We start from the raw sequence: 8,820 nt of genomic DNA, 5'->3' as shown, positions 1-8,820 counted from the left end.
ACTGCAAATTGAACCTCCTCCCATCCGTATGATTAATATAGGTATGGATTATACGGTTGGTTACATTTCTGTTATTGTAAGATTTAAATAAGATAAGTCCATTGAGTATTTCAGTTCATATATATTATCCTCCACCTTTTCGTTAGTTTATTGGTTTGCAACAAACACAAATCTACTGCTCTAGCACATAAGATCTGAGCCAGGCTGGATGAGATGGGGATAAGGTTCTAATAAAATCTAAATATAATCAGCCTTGTCATGTCGATTATATAGAGAGAACCATTTGGAATCAACAACTCGGGTGAATGATTAATGGTCTTGAAACCCAGCCATCAATCGCTGTAGATGAGTTTACATTTCTCTTAAATGTGGAGTTAGGCAAAATATTCGAGCATTCTTACAAGACACACGCAGGTCAAATAAACAGAACATAAGGTCTGTCGATATTCATAATACATAGGCTATAGAGTGCTTTTAGCAGCCGGTCCTTTGTCGTTGGCTCACATACACATACACACAGACACGCACAGACACACAGACACACAGACACACACACCTACATACACCTTCACACACACACACACGCGCACACGCACACGCACACGCACACACACACACACACACACACACACACACACACACACACACACACACACACACACATACACACACACACACACACACACGCACACACACACACACACAGAGCTTGGTATCCCTGTTTCCTGTGTCTCCCCTCGGTATTTGGGTTGGTGACATCACAATCTGCTGCTCGGTCGCTGGTTGGCTCCTCCCCCGCGGCGCCGTGGAGGCGGCTCTCTCCACGTGAGTCTGGCGAGCTTTGGGCTGAGCGGGGTCGTGTTGACTCTGTCTCCCACCATGCCTGTCTGATCTGATTAGTCCACAGCCTGTCGCACCCACTGATCAACACGGTGGTGGACCGCCATACAGGGGGACTAGCACTCATAATGCTGCACGGAAATCCCAGATGGAAAACAACAGTGGGCCTTTTAATTCATGTATTTGTTAAAGAGCGATAAAGAAACATGAGCAAGGGAGGGATAGAGACGCTGTGTGTGTGTGTGTGTGTGTGTGTGTGTGTGTGTGTGTGTGTGTGTGTGTGTGTGTGTGTGTGTGTGTGTGTGTGTGTGTGTGTGTGTGTGTGTGTGTGTGTGTGTGTGTGGGGGGTCATACTAGCGACTAGGGAATGCATGTAGGTCTGAGACCTTTACCTCGCTTACTCTGCCATGCCAAACAGACCTGGCATTCATGAACACACACACACACACGCATGCACGCCCCAACACACACACACACACACACACACACACACCGGCACACACACACACACTCAATGCGCCTGGCATGGGAGACTTCCTGTCCACTGTTCCATATCATTATCCAGCTGGTCAGAAGTACTTTGGACAGAGCCAATGGAGTCGCAGTATAAGTGACTAATCGGCTACATCTCACAAGCTGTTGTTTACATGGTCCGCAGCAGTGACTTTAACTGAAGTGTGTCTTAAATTGTCCTTCTTGCTGCTTGTTAAAAACCTCCTTCTCTTTCTCTACCCCACTCCACGATGATTCATCCCTGCTTCTGGACCGCAGGTAAAAACCAAAATGCACAACCACTTGTCGTGTCTATAATGTGTGAGTGGTGAGAGCCTTCTTTTAATTGGTATGTGTGATGTTGTCAAGGCGAGCTCACTGTGGAGATCATCAAACCCACTGGAGACGTGAAGCCTATCCACAGGAACGTCGGGAACTGATTTAGAGGGAGCCCGGTTCCCACAGGGATCTCTCTTCACATTAAAAACAGTTGTGAGATTGCGATGCACTGAGAATGTTTTGTCTCATACATCGCCGGTCGTCACCCCTTTCTGTAATCTGGATGCCAGATGTCCTACTATGTTCTGAAGAACTTATGGAAGCAAATCACTGCCATAATGTTTTGAATTTTAAAAGATATGGAATTTTGTAAATGTAAATGTGAACATGATTCATTACATTGAAATGTTATACTATGAAAACAAGATCATCTGAATTAATTTGTCTTGAATCCACCTCTTTGAAATTCAACTATTCAAAAACATGAATTGAAATAAAGAACTTTAATTAAGATGTTTTCACTAATTTAGATACACAAATTGATGCAGATATTCGAAATACGATATTCATCCCTCATTCAAGTGATCAAAATACGGACCAGAATATTCAAGCCATAAAAATTCTATCTGAGGTACCAGGAAAGTACCAGGGCATTCCAAGGACAGGCCTAAGCAATCGAGACTGAATGTAATTGAATCGTCTGCTGTCATCATAGCTGTTATGTTGTGATTTTTAGCCCCTGAAACCCCATTGCTTAATTAGGTCCGCATTTGATATACATAACCGACACAAATCAAACTACTTACCAAAGCCCTGTTGTTCTCGTTGGCCATTGTTGGGTTTAATTCTCGAGCAGTTTTCCTTGATCACATGATTGACAGACTGCGCTCCGATAAGCCCACTGTAGATTTGAATTCATTTAGTTTCGATAGCTTAGGCCTGTCCTTGGAATGCCCTGCTACTGCTGTTTGATTTTTATGCCTTGATTTTCTGGTCTGTATTTCAATGGCTTTAAAAATTCAGAACATTATGCCTGTGATTTGCCTCCATAAGACCTTCTGGGAAGAGACTGCATATAGCCTTGGCCGGAAACCAAAAACGGCAAGGGGCGAATATCGCTGGTTCCCTATCTCTTTTCGGAGATATTCTAGGAGAAAGGAATCTGTAATGGTTTCAGGAGGGGATTTTAAATTAGAGTTTCCCAATTATGCACTTTCATATCCATGCTTTCAGCAACAAGATTAGTCGAAACAAAGATGAAGCGAAATAACTCTCTGTAACTATTGTAACTCTCTGTTCTACCACATTTATGGTGCTCACCTGTCATCAAACTGTTGATATTAATCTAAAGTCTGATTTATGAGATTGACCTATATAAAATAAGGGGGCTGTTGTATGGAAATCTCTCTGAAACGTCCAAAACGGTGCAGTGCTTCAACTGCATCAGCAACTTATTATGAAGCCCGGGGCTTAATGTCCAAACATGAAAGGGTAAGAAGAAGGTTAAAGGATGAACCAGACCTGGTTTCACAACCGGTCGACGGGGCAGTTCAGACAAAGTCTGAAGGTGCATAAGTGTACCAGAGATATTTCAAAACATCTGGCAAAGGATGTGGAGTACATATCACACCTGATCTCCATACAACTCCATACAACTCCATAAAATAACAAAAATACGACACCTTGAACGTCGGTATAGGAAGGTAAAAGACAGCAACGATAAAAGTGGCAGCAACATTAATAACTTGTCCTCTCTGTCCCTCAGTGTGAGACACACCAGTGTAGCTGGGCTGGCCGGGGGCGCTGTGTGGGAGGGGTTTTGGGAGTGTCTCTAATAAGATCCCTGTAAACAATGAGAGGGGTACGGCCTAGGCCAGCACTTTTTTATAGGATGTGATTTTACAACATAATCAATCACTATCACATCATTTGAATCACTATCGATCAGCATTGTCTACAGTTATGTCCAGGTCCTTTTTGATGACTCGGTAGTTTAAGACTTTAATCCGGATGCAAAAAATAATGTTTTTTGTAGAAACTAGATATTTCCCTTGTGGTATAAACTATCCTAGTGTGTGTGTGGTTTTTATGGTTCTTGGATGTTTTGGTCTCTTTACGTCTCTCTCTCCCCATGCACTATTTGAGCTGTGAGTGGTTCTAGCCACACCGCTGACATGTTGGTCAAACACATGGCCAGAGGTCGACAGAGCACAGGCACGGCAGCACTAGTGCCCACTCATCCATCTCCCACTCTCCCACAAAGCGCCCTTAATTGGGAGAATATTTGCATACAGTCGCATATACCAACACATGGCTCCTGTCTCCTGTGCAGGCTAGCATCTGTTGCACCCTGTCAATTAGTCTCTTAAACACACACACACACACACACACTCGTTCACATACACCCATGCTCACACACACACACACACACACACACACACACACACACACACACACACACACACACACACACACACACACACACACACACACACACACACACACACACACACACACACAAATGCACACGTACACACCCAAACAGACTCAAGCATCAACACACGTGCACACACACACACACACGTACACACCTACTCACACACACATACACACACACACACACACCTACACACACACATGCACACGTACACACCCAAACAGACACATCATCTACACACATGCAAACACACATACAGACACACCTAACAAATAAAACACACACACACACACGCCCACTCACACTTTAAGTGACAGCTCTTTTTCACTTACATTTCCAGTGACAGCTCTCACCCACTTCAGCCGTTGAGGCATTCCATTCTGCTCCATCAGATTTTGCATGGGAATGCGGCCCCAGAGTCCACCGTTTATTTAAACACATTTTAGTGACATTGACAGCCATCTTTGGACTACTTGTGTAAATGCTGCTTATAGACAACCCTTGACTGACATGCAGGGGCAGTGCTTTGATTCCTTCTCTTCATTTGGCTTGTAATCTTTAATATGTAGTGGTTGTTTTTTATCCTTGGAGGATTCTTAAATTGCACCTTTACCAAGGAGCCCCCCTGCTATCCACCTCCTCCACCTCCTCCCCCTCCACCTCCTCCACCTCCTCCCCCTCCACCTCCTCCACCTCCTCCCCCTCCACCTCCTCCACCTCCTCCACCTCCTCCACCTCCTCCCCCTCCACCTCCTCCACCTCCTCCCCCTCCACCAGCCCTTCTCCCCCTCCCCAGAAGCCACCCTTACGTGATCCTTCACTGTCGCTCTGCTTTGCATATGTGCTCACATGTCCCGGTTGCGGGTCAAACCAATGTTAGGTCAGTAGCACAACACCGCCACCTCCCCCGCCCTCCCGCCCTCCCGCCCTCCCGCCCCCCCCGCCCCCCCCGCCCCCCCCGCCCCCATGTCAGGGAGGTGCTGCAGTATCGACGGGTCTCCAGCGGGGAGACGTGTCTGCTGAACCGCGGACGTTAACAGTGAGGCTGAATGTCAGCGGCACGGTGGTACCTGGTACCGCCGGGTCCTGACAGCGGGGTGGCGAGGTGAGAGGGGGTAACTGTCGCGTAGAGTCTCTGTCACTGCAGTGATGTGTGATGAGCGCAGAGCATATGTTCCATTGACCGTTCGGTGTACGGCCCTAGATTGGCTCTCCCTCGTGATTTCTCTTGATATAGATAATAATAATAAATATGTTTAATCAAACAGTCAATTTTTCTATTTTCCATTTGGCTTATTATGCCAGTTTAATCATGTTTGGGTCAGGGGGTTGCTGTCGAGCTATCCCGTGGCTACAGTCCCGTGTTACTCCCCCGGAGACTGTAACTGTCACTGTCGTCGCTGTGTGACGCAGTGACTGGAAATAACACGGCCTCCATGGGTAGGGATGCCGTTTACCATCGCACAAAATAATTAAAAGTTAGACCCTAAAGTCAAACGGGAGTGTATACCACAAGTGGCTTTCAGAAGCACAGATGGCTTCCATGAGGCGAGGAAGGGAGGCACAAAGGCTGTGATGACCTGAGGGACCATCTGCGTGCCATGTTTTCCCCTCATCAGCTTTAATGATTGGCTCCGGTGTGATTAAATGGGATCGGATGGCCGGCCCCCTGCCGAGACGCGATCAGGTCAGGAAGTGTAGGTTATAGCGAGAGGAAGGGGAACGGGGATGCATGCGCGCCACTGGATTACTGATGGCTCCTGTTGACTCTCGCCACAGTCCACGCTGCTGTGACAGATTGCGGGAAACTACCTGGCTGAGTTATGAGGTCAATACTAATCATAGTCATAAACATAATGATGGTAATCATTATTATAATAATAATCATAATCATTATGACTGTTAGGATGATAATTATTATACAGAGTTGGTCCAAACGAAGAGCTTGTACAGTTGCAAGCAAATCTTAAACTCACAATCATACTGTTTTAGTCATACGCCATGACTGTTATCAGCGATGTCCGGCTGTCATACGACTTATGCCCCGCTGAAGATATGTCCACCAAAGCTGCTAACCTGCTGGCACTGGTTTGAGTGCACGTGCTTATTTGTGTGTGTGGCATAGGCTACCTATACAAATCGTGTTATTAAGCTGAAACTATGTCCCGTATAATTAAAGAGCCCTGTCCATCTGGTGACTACAGCTGCTCTCAGCCATTCTCCTTGCTTAGATATGGCGAAGGAGATGGGACGCACGCACACGCACACAAACCCACCCATACACACACACCGAATGAATACAATAACAATCCGAGTCATTGATTTATTCATGACTTTCCCCTTTAGAATGTGCCAATCAATGGAGCTCCTCAGTCAGCAATGTCAATACTGTCCACCTGTTACGTCTTTTGTTAACTGCACTTTAATTTTGGTTTCCTTTTCAATCTACAAATGCCCGTTCATCAATCTCTATCATTAAGCACTGTTGATGATGATATTTAGAATAATGTTGAATGACTTTTAATTATTCTTATTATTATTGTAAAAGTGATCCTCCAGCGCTGATGACAATGGATGTAATGAAGGAATGTGCTGGTCATCCTCAATACCAGCTGGATCGAAGTGAAGGTCAGAGATTCCTCCCTGATGGGGCCTTGAGCCCAAGGTTAAACTGCAGCCAGTCGGCCGCCACCATTTGTACTCTGTGCACACAATGGGCGGCGGAGTCAGTGGCTTTAAACCTGCTAGTATGAAGAGGCACGCACGCACACACATGCACACACACACACACACACACACACACACCCACACAAACACACACTCTTTGATCAGTTGTCACCTTTGTTATCAGTGAAGCTGAAAGGGTGGCCTGTTAGTTCATTTAGCTTTTGTCCCGGCATCATTCTAGATGATTGCACCGAGCCATAGATTAAATGTCATCATTTAATGGAAAGAGAGCAGCCTGATTACAGCATGTAATTGAAACGACCTGTAGGCTGTTCTTATCCATCCATCACCATTGACGTGCATTCGAGCATGCATGCATGCATGCATGTGTGTGAGTGCGTGCCTCTCTAAGTGTGTGTGTTTGTGTGTGTGTGTGTGTGTGTGTGTGTGTGTGTGTGTGTGTGTGTGTGTGTGTGTGTGTGTGTGTGTGTGTGTGTGTGTGTGTGTGTGTGTGTGTGTGCGGGGGGGGGGGGGGTGTATATGTTTGTGTTGTCTGTGCTTAAAACATGACTCAGAGCCAGAAGGCTGATGTGCTGTAAGCTTGTTTGTCAGCTACACACAGAGAAGTTTGTGAGTGCGCAAACTCTTATCTCATTATCGTCTCAACAGTGTTCTATGACATCCTCTCTCTCTTATTTTTTTTCTCTCTCTCTCTCTCTCTCTCTCTCTCTCTCTCTCTCTCTCTCTCTCTCTCTCTCTCTCTCTCTCTCTCTCTCTCTCTCTCTCTCTCTCTTTTTTCCTCTGTCTCTCCCGCTTTCCTCGCTCTCTGTGTTTCTCAAATTCACACCATTCACGCGAGGCAATAGGCGGAACCTCATTGTGGCTGCCACGTGTAAATGTAGCATCTCTTTAATTAAGGGATTAGTTTACATGGTAGGCAAAAAGCATCTGTGGCATCGAGGGAGAGGGCACGTTTGTGGTTGGAGGGATTTGTCACCAGGTGTCTGTGTGTGTGTGTGTGTGTGTGTGTGTGTGTGTGTGTGTGTGTGTGTGTGTGTGTGTGTGTGTGTGTGTGTGTGTGTGTGTGTTTGTTCTTCTGTATGATTGGCTTTATCCCTGCTGCTCCCGGCCCATTGCGTTTCATTTTCCGGTTATGTGTGTTGATGGTGTTTCTGCAATCAGATTCTCTCAATTGTATTTGTATATAAAAAAAAAGTTACAACTTTCTTTTTTCATAGTTTCCTACCCCAACCCCTATTGTCCTTTAATTTAACAATATCACATTCCAGTGCATGATTGCTAATCGGGATTTCTTCCTAGCCAAATCATTTAAATACCCCGCCTTTGTTTATACTTCTATTTACCGCGTACTATACACTCCTAATGGTGGAACACCCTCTTCAGGTCGCTGGTTCGTATTGCAATATTGCCATCTAGTGTCCCTCAAATATATTGCATGCTTATCTCGTGAGTTGCACTTTCCTATATATTAGAGAGACTGCTTGGTTTGGGGGTTCCCCTTGCCCAGTGGCGTCATTAGGATGTTTCATTCAGGTCTGGAGCCCCGGATATTAGCCCTGAATCTTATTTAAAATAAATAAATAAACATAACCCCAATTTTTTTTTTTGCATCCTTTTCACTAGAAACAAACATGGGGATTCCAGGGTCATCTCAAAGTAGCCTATTACTTCTAGATAGTCCTTCCGGCCTTCTATCCTACCTCCAGTCATATATATATATATATATATATATATATATATATATATATGTAAGGTCTGTCTCATTTGTATTAATTTTTCTCTGGTATAACATGAATGGAACTTTAGATGTCTGGGGATAAGCAGCACAGCAGTCAGGAAGCTATTTAAAGCTATAATAAACTGCGTATTTTGTATATTTATGTAAAAAAAAATGTCCATGCGCAATGAAGCATGTAAAAGATTTGCAGCACGGTATGCGCGCATTTTCCCTTTCCTTCTGGGCTAAGCCCCGGATATTTCAGAAACCTAGAAACGCCCGGGCCCTGCCCTTATAATTCCAAAAGCTGACATAGTTGCAGGTCATTTTGTTTATTTTCGCCCTGAAATACATCTATCGGAGACGT

Source organism: Gadus chalcogrammus, chromosome 16, assembly GCF_026213295.1.
Source record: "Gadus chalcogrammus isolate NIFS_2021 chromosome 16, NIFS_Gcha_1.0, whole genome shotgun sequence".
NCBI lineage: Eukaryota > Metazoa > Chordata > Actinopteri > Gadiformes > Gadidae > Gadus > Gadus chalcogrammus.
The sequence above is the reverse complement of the archived record's forward strand: the minus strand, read 5'-3'. Positions refer to the sequence as shown.